This window comes from Felis catus, chromosome B2 (assembly GCF_018350175.1).
Source record: "Felis catus isolate Fca126 chromosome B2, F.catus_Fca126_mat1.0, whole genome shotgun sequence".
In the NCBI taxonomy this organism is placed as follows: domain Eukaryota; kingdom Metazoa; phylum Chordata; class Mammalia; order Carnivora; family Felidae; genus Felis; species Felis catus.
In genome coordinates, this window is record NC_058372.1 from 92,897,339 (window position 1) to 92,910,894 (window position 13,556).

At 34.7% G+C, this 13,556-nt stretch overlaps 1 long non-coding RNA gene across 1 annotated transcript in view; it reads right to left on the reverse strand.

Moving 5' to 3' along the window:
* The window catches only part of LOC111560505, a 1,125,299-nt gene that overhangs the window by 162,695 nt on the left and 949,048 nt on the right, over nt 1-13,556 (reverse strand). The window lies entirely within an intron of this gene.

The window sequence follows — 13,556 nt, forward strand, 5'->3', positions numbered from 1 at the left end:
TTTCTATACAAATGGAATTGAATATTGTTTCTGTTAATCAAAATATATTCCAATGAACATCTCAAGACATATATATGACAGCATACTTTGTAAGTAGCTACAAATGGCATATTTCTAGTAATTAAAATTCTGTATTAAAGAACATATATATTCTTCCATTTGATTGAGATATATTACTAAATTTATTTTCATAAAAAAGCTGTGACAATTTAGATTTTCACCAAAAATTAATTGAATTTTAATGACGCTTGAGGTAGTATACATCCATTATTCTCCATCCTATCTATGTTAAATTTTCCTTGCAGTGATTAAATGTTGGAGTTATTACTGAAGATGAGGAAATTATACACATTGCTTGGCTGGCTAAAATGTAACATAGACATTTCTGGTGTGCCGCAGTTAAGCTTGGGAGGGACATGGGTCTCTTGGAATGCTGAAGGGCTGCCTTTAACTGCCCTGACTGCGGAATGCCTTGTTTCAGCAGTCCTTGGGGAACTCCGTTATCTATACATTGTACACAACAAGCCAAATGAGATTTGTGATTGGCCTGACACTGCAACAAATGAGAGTACATGTGAGGCAAATGGGGTCTTCATCTGCGAACATTGATCCCCATGCCTTCTCCTCTTTCTTAGCAAAGTGTGGAGTAATCTTCATCCATCCGTGCAGGGTTTGCTGGCCATTGCCAGCAATTAAATACACTACTTCTTTTATGTTGGATTTTCCCATTGTATACAAATATTTTATCAAAATCTTACAAATAATAGAATACAGGGGACACATTCAAAATCATTATGAGGCCAGTATTACCCTGATACCAAAGCAGCATAAAAATAATACAAGAACAAAAAAGTCTAGTTTGTCCAGTATAAGTATTGCTACTCTAGCTTTCTTTTGACATTCATTTGCATGATAAATGTTTCACCATACCCTCACTGTTAATCTGAAGGTGTTGCAGGACTTTTTACCACAATACCTGGGATTTGTTACCATAGTACCCGGGATTTCTTGTCTTGCCGCTTCGAAGAATGAAGAGGTGGACACAAAATGAGCAGCAGGCAAAAGTTTATTAGAGTATAAGATTAGAAAGGAAGAGTAGTAGGAAAGCTCTCTTTACAGAGAGGGGACATTTGAAAGTGAATGCCTGAGGACAATAGGCAAGGGTCCTTGTTTTATAAGGTTCTGGGCAGCTCTCCCTTCCCTTCTCCCTTGTTCCTTCTCAGGTTTACTCTTCTTGGCTTGATAGCTCTAGGTGCTGGGTTGTCCACTCCTGATTGGTTCTTGATTCAAGCCTGATAACATACATTTTTAGGAATTATCTTTTTTTTTAAGTTATCTGATTTGTTACTCTATCATTGTTTACAGGAATCTGTTACCACATTATGTATTTCTGTGGTATTTGTTGTATTGTTTTGTTTCATTTCTTTTTGGTTTTTGAGTCTTCTTTCTCTCTCTCTCTTTAGTTTAATGTAGTTAAAGCATTGCCAATTTTGTTTATTTTTTTGGAAAAACTGGGCATTACTTTCAAAGTTATGTTATCATTTATTCTGGTCTCTATTTTATTCATTTCTGATTTCTCTTTGTTGTTTCCTTCCTCTACTAATTTCAGCTAAGTTTTTTTTTTTTTTTACTTTCTAGTTCCTTTTGGTATAATGTTGTTTATTTGAACAATTTTTCTTAATACAAGCATTTATAGTTATAAATTTCACTCTAACCTCTGCTTTTGCTGTATCCCATAAGTTATGGAATATTATCAGGAGTTAAGAAGATGGAGTAGGAGGCCCTTATGTCCCCAACTTGGAACACCCAAATAGACAAATCAATTAACAACAAATGTATAGAAAATCATTGATAACAATATAATAATAGGGACTTTAACACCCCACTTAAATCAATGGACGGATCATCTAAGCAGGAAATCAACAAGAAAACAATGGCTTTGAATGACACACCGGACCAGATGGACTGAGCAGATATATTCAGAACATTTCATCCAAAACAACAGAATACACATTCTTTTTGAGTGTCCATAGAATATTCTTCAGAATAGACCACACACTGGGTCACAAATCAGGCTTCAACAGATGCAAAAAGATTGAGATCATACCACACATATTTTTAGATCACAATGCTATGAAACTTAAAGTCAACCATAATAAAAAAAATCGGAAAGACCATAAATACATGGAGGTAAAAGAACACCCTACTGAAGAATGGATGAGTTAATCAGTAAATTAAAGAAGAAACTAAAAAAAAAAAAAAAAAACCATGAAAGCAAATGAAAATGAAAACATTACAGTAGAGAACCTTTAGGATGCAGCAAAGGTGCTCATAAGAGGAACATATATAGCAATACAGGTCATCAAGAAGCAAGAAAAATCTCGAACACACAATCTAATCTTATACCCAAAGGAGTGAGAAGAGGAAGAGCAAATAAACCCTAAAGCCATAAGAAGGGAAGTTAAATAAATATTAGAAAAGTAATAAATGATGTAGAAAAAGAAAAAACAGACAAAAAAAGAGTACAACAGATCAATGAAACTAAGAGCTGGTTTTCTGAAAGGATTAATAAAATTTATATCCCCCTAGCTAGACTTATAAAAAAGAAAAGAGAAAGGACCCATATAAGTGAAATCACAAATGAAAGAGGCTAGATCATAACCAATGCCATAGAAATACAATTACAAGAGAATATGACAAAAAATTATATGCCAACAAGTTGGACAATCTGAAAGAAATGGATAAATTCCTAGAAACATAAAAACTAACATAGTGAAACAGGAAGAAATACAAAATTTAAACAGATCCATAAGAGCAGCAAAATTGAATCAGTAATCAAAAATCTCCTGACAAACAAAAGTCCAGAGCCAGATGGCTGGCTTCTAAGGGAAGTTCTACAAGACATTTAAAGAAGATTTAATACCTATTCTTCTAAAATTGTTCCAAAAAATAGAAATGGAAGGAAAACTTCCAACCTCATTCTATGAGGCCAGTATTACCTTGATTCAAAAATCAAAGACCCCCCTAAATAAAGAAGAATTATAGGCCAATATCTCTGATAAACATAGATGTAAAAATTCTCAACAGCATACTAGCAAATCAAATTCAACAGTACATTAAAAAAATCATTCGCCATGATCAAGTGGGATTTATTCTTGAGCTGAAGATGTAGTTCAGCATCCACAAATCAATCAACGTGATACACCACATTAATAAAAAAAAGGACAGTAACCATATGATCCTGTCAATATATGCAGAAAAAGCATTTGACAAAAAATCATCCATTCTTGTTAAAAACCCTAAACAATGTAGGGGTAGAAGGAACACACCTCAACACCATAAAGGCCATGTATGAAAGACCCACCTCAAATATCATCCTCAATGGGGAAAAACTGAGAGCTTTTCCTCCACAGTCCAGAACCAGACAAGGATGTCCATTCTCACCACTGTTATTTAACATAGTTCTGGCAGTCCTAGAATCAGAAATCAGACAACAAAAATACATACAAGGCACCCAATTCAGCAAGGAAGAAATCAAACTTTCACTATTGGCAGACAACATGATACTCTGTAGAAAACCCAAAAGATGGGGCACCTAGGTTGCTCAGTTAGTTAAGCATCTGACTATTGACTTCAGCTCTAGTTATGATCTCACAGTTTCATGAGTTTGAGCCCCATGTCAGACTCCGTGCATTGACCGTGTAGAGCCTCACTCCTCTCTGCTCATGCTCTCTATGGTAAATTTATGGTAAATTTATGGTAAATTATTTATGGTAAATTTTAAAGAAAATTTACAAAAAAAGAAAACCCAAAATATTACACCAAAAAATTGCTAAACCGATACACAAATTCAGCAAAGTCACAAGATATAAAATTAACATACATAATATGTTGCATTTCTATACACCAGTAATGAAGCAGCAAAAAAATAGGAATCAGTCCTATTCGCAATCGCACCAAAACCCACAAGATACCTTGGGATAAACCTAACTAAAGAGGTAAAATATCTGTACTCCAAAAACTATAGAATACTTATGAAAGAAATTGAAGATTACACAAAGAAATGGAAGAACATTCCATGCTCATGGATTGGAAGAAGAAATATTGTTAAAATGTCTGTATTTTCCAAAGCAATCTACATATTTAATGTAATCTCTATCATATCCCACCAGCAGTTTTCACAGAACTAGAACAAACAGTTCTAAAATTTGTATGGAACCACAAAAGACCCTGAATAGCCAAAGCAATCTTGGAAAAGAAAAGCAAAGCTGGAGGCATCACAATTATGGACTTGAAGCAATGTCACAAAGCTGTAGTCATCAAGACAGTATGGTACTGGCACAAAAGCAGACACATAGATCATAGGAACAAAATAGAACATCCAGAAATGTACCCACAAATATATTGTCAACTCATCTTCAACAAAGCAGGAAAGAGTATCCAATGGAAGAAAGACAGTCTCTGCAACAAATGTTTCTGGGAAAACTGAACAGGGACATGCAGAAGAATGAACCTGGGTGACTTTCTTACACCATACACAAAAATAAATTCAAAATGCATGAAAGATCTAAATGTGAGATAGAGAACCATCAAAATCCTACAAGAGAACACAGGTGGCAACCTTTTGACCTCAGCCATAGCAACTTCTTACTAGACATGTCTCTAGAGGCAAGGGAAACAAAGCAAAAATGAACTATTGGGATTTAATCAAGATAAAAAAGCTTCTGCACCGTGAAGAAAATAATCAACAAAACTAAAAGACAGCCTATGGAATGGTAGAAGATATTTGCAAATGACATATCAGATAAAAGGTTAGTATTCAAAATCTATAAAGAACTTATCAAACTTGACACCTAAAAAAACTAATAATCCAGTTAAGAAATGGGCAGAAGACATGAATGGATACTTTTCCAAAGAAGATGTCTAGATGGCTAACAGACACAGGAAAAGATGCTAAACATCAGTCATCATCAGGGAAATACAAATCAAAACCATGATGAGATACCACCTCACACCTGTCAGAATTGCTAAAATTAACAGCAAAGGAAAACAACAGATATTGACAAGGATGTGGACAAAAGGGAACCTTCTTACACTATTGGTGGGAATGCAGACTGGTGCAGCCACTCTGGAAAACAGTATGGAGGTTCCTCAACAAGTTAAAAACAATACCACCCTATGACACAGCAATTGCACTATGAAGTATTTACCCAAAGGATACAAAAATACTGATTTGAAGGGATACATCCACCCAATGTTTATAGCAGCATTATCAATAATAGTCAAATTACGGAGAAGTCCAAGCATTCATCAAGTGCCAAATGGCTGAAGAAGATGTGGTATGTGTATATATAATACATATATTATATATAACAGAATATTACTCAGCCATCAAATAGAAAGAAATCTTGACATTTGCAATGACATGGATGGAGCTAGAGTGTATTACACTAAATGAAATAAGTCACTCAGAGAAAGACAAATACCATGATTTCACTCATATGTGGAACTTAAGAAACAAAACAGATGAACATAGGAGAAGGGGAAAAAAGAGAGGGAAGCAAATTGTAACAGACTTTTAACTATAGAAAATGAACTGAAGGTTGATGGAGGTAGGTGGGCAGGGGATGGGCTAAATGGGTGATAGGTATTAAGGAGGGCACTTGCTGTGTTGAGCACTGGGTGCTATATGTAAGTGATGAATTACTAAATTCTACTCCTGAAACCAATATTACACTATATGTTAATTAACTAGAATTTAAATAAAAATTTGAGGAAAAAAAGTTTTTACTTACACACAAAACAATCTCTGTACTTGTAGAAAAAGAATCATGAGTAATCCAAAAATGTATGTGCATTATCTGAAAAAAGAAGAATCCAGCCCAGATGAAAATAGAGGCTATTCTCTTATAACCCTGCTAAAGGCAGATTATGAACCCTATTGCAGACTTTCATGTAAGCTAGACAGATGATGTATAAAAATATATAGCTTAACAATAACTTTTAATCAACTTGAATATTTCTAAGGAAATCATATATGACCTTAAATCATTAAATTGAAATAAATTCCTAATTATAATAGGAAAACTAACTGTGGTATATCAGTGTCCAAATAATGGTTAAAATTGAATGAACGGGTTCTTTGTAACTGCACTACTCATGTGTCTGTTGGGAGGGGTGAAGAGAGGGTTGGGTGGGATGGTATAATGCAATGCCTGGTCCATAGCTGGCATTCAATAAATGTTATCTACTAAAAAAATATTTGCATATAAAATATTTAATATTTGCATTGTAGATTTTCCAGTTTTGTTTTATTGTTGATCTTTAGTTTTATACAATTGTCGTTAGAAAATATACTTGTATGATTTCAGTTTTCTTAAGTTGGTAATATCCATTATATCTCTTTAATTAAACCAGGGATTCTTCTGTGTCTATTCTTCTGGAGGAAAATGTGTAGTTATATTTCTTGAATGGAATGTTTTATATATATATAAACTTGTTTCTATCCTTTAGAAACAAGTATTCTGAAGTATGCTTCAAGTAAAAAAATTCTCTTGTTGATTTTACATCTGGAAAATTAAATTTGTTGAGATTTTTAAAAATATTAAAAATAAAATAAAGCAGTTTTAAAAATTAAAAATATATTTTAATATATAATGGACTATTGTACAGCTATAAAAATGGATGAGATCTAGACATTTGCAAAAAAATGGATGGACCTAGAAAGTATTATGCTAAGTAAAATAAATCACAGAGAGAAATACAAATACTGTATAATATCATTCATAGGTGGACTCTAAAAAAACAAAACAAATGAATACACAAACCAAAATCTGACTAAGGCCTATAAATACAGAGAAAAAACTGATGGTCACCAGAAACAAGGGTAGTAGGGAATAGCAAAATGGATGAAGGGGAGTGGTAGACACAAACACCCACTGATCAATTAATAAGTCACTGGAATAAAAGGTATATCACAGAGAATATAGTCAATGATATTGTAATAGCATTGTATGGTGATAGGGTAGCTACATTTCTGGTGAGTATAGCATGATGTATAGACATGTCAAATCACTAGGTTGTACCCCTGAAAGTAATGTAATGTTATATATCATACACGCAAATAAATATATATAAATGTATTTTAATCCTCTGTGATTTCCTTTAAGATTTTCATGCTCTATAGGGATGATGGGTAGATTTTAATTTTTAATTTTGGATGTATCTTCTCTAGGGAGAGCCTGGGAGTAGGTTCATAATACCTCACCCAAGAGATAAAATCCATTTTGATTTTGAAATCATTTTTAAAAAGTATTCATGAAATACTTGTCTTCTTCACAGACTTTAAAATTTTGATAATTTCTTCAATTTAAACTGATGTGCTATTCCTAAACTTTCTACTGACCTTTAAGACCCAGAACGCACATAGGTTTTACCCTTGTAGGTCTGCCCACATGAGTGACTATGGGGTTGTAAGGGACTCAGTTCATTTCAGCCCTTTAATTTCCCATAATACAATAGAAAAGAGCACTGGCAGAAGAAATCAATCCCAACTTATCCCTTGTCGAATATCAGCAAACACAATGTCACAAAACCAATGTGAAGAAATGAAGTATAGATTTTCTGCTGACATTTGTAAAGTGTTTGTGTCAAAGTATTTTTCTAATATAGAAAAGGTTACAGTTTAACAAATTAGAGCATGTATTTCTTTTAAACTATTATTTTGATCATTTGGATTAATTTTAATAGCTTTTTTCTTATAAAAATGTTTAACTCAATGTGATCAGATGCTATCCTTTAATTACTTTTCAAGACACACATTACTTTATCATAAGCATATGAAAAATTTGTAAGAACCTATTTTTCAGATTAAAGATTTATCTACTGTAATTAAAAATAGTATCAAGTTTCAAAATTTAGTTTCTGTCAATTATGTTTAGCTAGTCTCCCTTCCTTATTAATAATTATATACATCATTTTCTCCTCACAGCTGTTACAGGTGTTTCCATATTTAATATACATTTTAAATAATTAGAAATGGTTTCATTTATACATGAGATTATATTACTTAAAAATATAAATGATAATACATTTATAATATTAAAATTTTATTTATATTAATAAATCATTACTCCAAAACAATTGCTTTCCAACACTTTTAACTCTACTAATAGTTACTGAAGACTTATAATTGATGACACTGAAGTAACAAACACTCCACACAGCTATAGGAACCAGAGATTCTTGGCAATAAGTGGCTGATTACAGAGCTGGGGCAAGCATAGTGTAAGGTGGTGATCCTGGAATATCTTGCTGTGCAGAAAGTAAGAAAAGGCTGCAAGAATGTTGGGACAGGTCAAACAGGGATAGGAACTGACTAAAAGTGGGAAATTTTGAGCACCAAAGAAATAACAATGAGTGAAGAATCATACATCACTAAATAAAAAGAGGAATTTAGGAGTCCAAACTAATCCAAAAAAGTTAGAAACAAAGAAACAAATATTCTACATGTCAGTAGAATGTCAACTAATAAAATGGAGAAATGACTTAATTAGAAAAGCACCATCAGACAATCACCATGGTAATAATGGATTCATGTAAACATCAGAATAAATTTTTGGATGTAAAATTACCCCTAAAATAATTTGGCATATATTTTGTGAGAATAGAACATTTATATATACTCAAACTATCACCCCACAAAAATATTTATAATTAACTTTCAAGTGTGGGTATTTTATAGGCAACACATTAACCAAATAATGAAAACTAATATCATGAGTCACGTGGCACATTGTCACTGAATGTGTGTTGATACACTATATGACAGAGAAGCAGACTGCATAATTTCTATGGTAGTACTACTCAAATATGTATCTAGTCTAATCATGGAACACATGAGACATATTCTACAAAGTAAGTAGCCTGTACTCTTTCAAAGTATCCAAGACAAAGACAAGAAAAACAAACAAGGGAAGATTGAGGAACATTTCCAGAATGAAGAAGTTAACTAAAAGGCATGACACTTATATGCAACGTGTAACTTTGGGTTTAATCTTGTACCAGAAATGCAGGGGGTATCTTCAGATGGTAATATACTATCAGTGTTAATTTTCTGATTTTGATAAGTGTTATGTAAGGACTTGGTTGATTTTAATGGTTATGGAAAGAGTACACTTGTTTTCAGGAACTAAACAGGAAGTATTTTAAGGATTATCATGGACTGTGTTTGATTTTTTATATACTTCAGAAATTTATAAAGATGTATAGAGAGAAAGTGAGAGAGAGAGATTAAAAGAGAGAGAGACAGGAGAAGTCAAGATGGCAGAACAGCATGGAAGTTTTTTGTGTCTCACGTCCATGAAATACAGCCAGACCAACATTAACCCATCCTACACACCTAGAAAATTGATTGGAGGATTAACACAATCTGCACAACCTGAACCAAAGAATTCAGCAGGTATGTGGCACGGAGAGGTGAACTTGGGGAGAGAGAAGCCTGTGGCGGGCAGGAAGCCGCTTTTGCAGGAGGAGAGAGGACGGAAATGGGGTGGGGGGAGGGGGGAGAATACAGGAAAAGCACCCCTCCCCAAAAGCAGCTGGAGAGAAAGTGGAAAATTGGAAACAGCCACAGGGACTGAATTAAAAAGGGAGAAAGGAGAAAGGAGAGGGTTTAAATTCCATTAAGACTGTAAACAAGGGAAGCACAAAGGCTGCAACTCTGCAGCTCGATACCTGGAGGTGCTCTGGTGGGAAGAGCAAATCCCCAGGAACAGAGTGGGGTCAGGGAGGTTCTCTGGCTACACGGGGAAAAGCAGTTCCACTTCTGGAAGGACATTTGGTAGAGACTGTTGAAACCACCTGGTCCCAGCAGACCCCAGAAAATGGCCACATTCACTGGTGCTGGAACAAGGTCCTTAAGGGTGAAGGCTCGTGCCAGATGTGTGTTGTGATTTTCCGTAATCCTTGAAACGCTGCTGCTACACTATCTCGCAAACTTTTTCTGGGGTGGGCTGGCACCTGGCTGCAGTCATGGGGCACCAGCAGCAGCAGGGTCCAGTAAGCGTTCCTGGGTGCAGCTGACATTCGGTCATTGCTCGGTGAGACCCTCCCACAGAGGGGCGGAACAGGTCAAAGCCGTAGTCCTTCAGAAGAAAGGGGCTGGGGAAAACAGCCGCACCTGAGACAAAACTCAGGAGAGAAGTACTGCCTGGGGCTTGGTCACAGACAGTGAAGAAGCGGGGAGTGGACGAAAGCTGAAGACAGAGGACGGTGCATAATTGCTCATCAGGGAGAACAGAGTTCTGATACTAGAGACCGATTAGCTGGGTGACGCCATTTTCACCACTCCCGCGCATGCGCATACACACCTATGAGGGCTGCAACAATCCACTCCAGTAGGCTAGCAGTGCCATCTAGTGGAGAACGGAACCATTACACTGATCCCGGCCAACTAGGCCAAACTTGCTTTAAAGAGCACAAGTCTCACCACCTACTTAGTTTATGGACTATAAAGCACTACATAGTCCGACTTCTAGGGGAAAACAAAGTAATTTCAGTCTTATTCAATCTGTTAGCAGGTCCATCTATTCAATTTTCTTTATTTTTTTCTCTTTTACACTACTTTTCTTTTTCTTGAATACAGAAAGAAAATATTTTTATTTTCAATTTTTCTTAAAAATATTTTTCTTTAATTTTTTTCCTATATTTTTTACTTTGTGTAAATTTTTTCAAATTCTACCTTTCTTCCATCATTTTATTTTAGTCTACTTCAGTGTATTCCCCTTTTCAAATTTTCAAATGATTTCCTTTTTATTTTATTTTTATTTTTTCTCTTTTTTGTTTCTTTTATGTTTCTTAAATGAAGAAAAACTTCATTTTTACTTTCAATTTTTATTAAAAATATTTTTCTTTAATTTTCTCTATTATATTCTTTACTTTTGTGTGTTTTTTTCAAATTCTATTTTACTCCCATCATCTCACTTTAGTCTACTTCAGTGTATTCATTTTTTTTCAAATTCTCAAACGATTTCTGTTTCCCCTCCCCCTTTTTTTTTGTCTAATCTGTGAAACCACTTTCAACACCCAGACCAAAACACACCTAGGATCTAGCATCATTTATTAGATTTGTGTGTGTGTGTGTAATTTTTTAATTTTAATATTTTTTTAATTTTAATTTTAATTTTAATTTTTCTAACTCATTAATTCCTTTTACTCCCTTCAAAATGACAAAACGAAGGAATTCACCCCAAAAGGAAGAGCACAGAGAAACGACAGCCAGGGATTTAACCAACACAGATACAAGCAAGATGTCTGAACCAGAATTTAGAATCACGATAATAAGAATGCTAGCTGGAGTCAAAAATAGATTAGAATCCCTTTCTGCAGAGATAAAACAAGTAAAAAATAGAATGAAATAAAAAATGCTATCACTGAGCTTCAAACACGGATCGATGCAGTAGGGGCAAGAATGGGTGAGGCAGAGAATCTGCAATATAGAGGACAAACTTAGAATAATGAAGCAGAAAAAAAGAGGGAGATTAAGGCAAAAGAGCACGATTTAAGAATTAGAGAAATAAGTGACTCATTAAAAAGGAACAACATCAGAATCGTAGGGGTCCCAGAAGAGGAAGAGAGAGAAATAGGGGTAGAAGGGTTATGTGAGCAAATCATAGCAGAAAACTTTCCTGACCTGGGGAAAGACACAGACATCAAAATCCAGGAAGCACAGAGTGCCCCCATTAGATTCAACAAGAACTGACCATCAACAAGGCATATCGTAGTCAAATTCATAAAATACTCAGACAAGGAGAGAATTATGAAAGCAGCAAGGGAAAAAAAGCCCCTAACCTCCAAGGGAAGACAGATCCGGTTTGCAGCTGACCTATCCACAGAAACTTGGCAGGCCAGAAAGGAGTGGCAAGATATATTCAGTGTGCTGAATCAGAAAAATATGCAGCTAAGAATTCTTTACCCAGCCAGGCTGTCATTCAAAATAGAAGTAGAGATAAAAATCTTCCCAGAAAAACAAAAATTAAAGGAGTTTGTGACCACTAAGCCAGCCCTGCAAGAAATTTTAAAGGGGACTCTCTGAGGGGAGAAAAGATGGAAAAAATATATATAGAGAGAGAAACAAATAAATAAATAAATAAATACAAAATGCGGTAAAGATTAGAAAGGACCAGAGAACACCATCAGAAAGTCCAACCTAACAAGCACCATAAAGGCTGACTCTAAATGCTGATGGACTAACAGCTCCAATCAAAAGACATAGGGTGACAGAAATGGATAAGAAAACAAGATCCATCTATATGCTGTTTACAAGAGACCCACTTTAGACTGAAAGACACCTTCAGATTGAAAATAAGGGGATGGAGAACCATCTATCAAGCTAATGGTCAACAGAAGAAAGCCGGAGTAGCCATACTTATATCAGACAATGTAGACTTTAAAACAAAGACTGTATCAAGAGATGCATAAGGGCATTATATTATAATTAAAGGGTATATCCACCAAGAAGACCTAATAATTGTAAACACTTATGCACCAAATGTGGGAAAACAAAATATATAAATCAATTAATCACAAACATAAAGAAACTCATAGATAGTAATACCATCATAGTAGGAGACTTCAACACCCCACTCACAGCAATGGACAGATAATCTAATCAAAAATCAACAAGGAAACAATGGCTTTGAATGACACACTGGACCAGATGGACTTAACAGATATATTCAGAACATTTCATCCTAAAGCAGTAGAATATACATTCTTCTCTAGTTCAAATGGAATGTTCTCCAGAATAGACCATATACTGGGACACAAGTCACCCCTAAGTAAGTACAAAAAGATAGAGATCATACCGTGCATATTTTTAGACCATAACACTATGAAACTTGAAATCAATCACAAGAAAAAAATTGGAAAGGTAACAAATACTTGGAGACTGAATAACATCCTCCTAAGGAATGAATGGGCTAACCAAGAACTTAAAGAGGAAATTAAGAAGTATATTCAAGCCAATGAAAATGATAACACCACAACCCAAAACTTCTGGGATGCAGCAAAGGCAGTCATAAGAGGAAAGCATATAGTAATCCAGGCCTTCCTAAAGAAGGAAGAAAGATCTCAGATACACAACCTAACCTTACACCTTAAAGAACTGGAAAAAGAATAGCAAATAAACCCCAAACCAGCAGAAGACAGGAAATAATAAAGATTAGAGCAGAAATTAATGCTATTGAAACCAAAACAAAAACAAAAACAAAAACAAAAACAAAAACACCAGTAGAAGAGATTAATGAAACCAGAAGCTTGTTCTTTGAAAAAATAAACCCTAGCCAGTTTGATCAAAAAGAAAAAGGAAAGGGCCCAAATAAAGAAAATCAAGAATGAAAGAGGAGAGATCACAACCAACACAGCAGAAATAAAAACAATAATATGAGAATATTATGAGTAATTATATGCCAAAAAAATGGGCAATCTGGAAGAAATGGATAAATTCCTAGAAACATATACACTACCAAAACTGAAACAGGAAGAAATAGAAAATT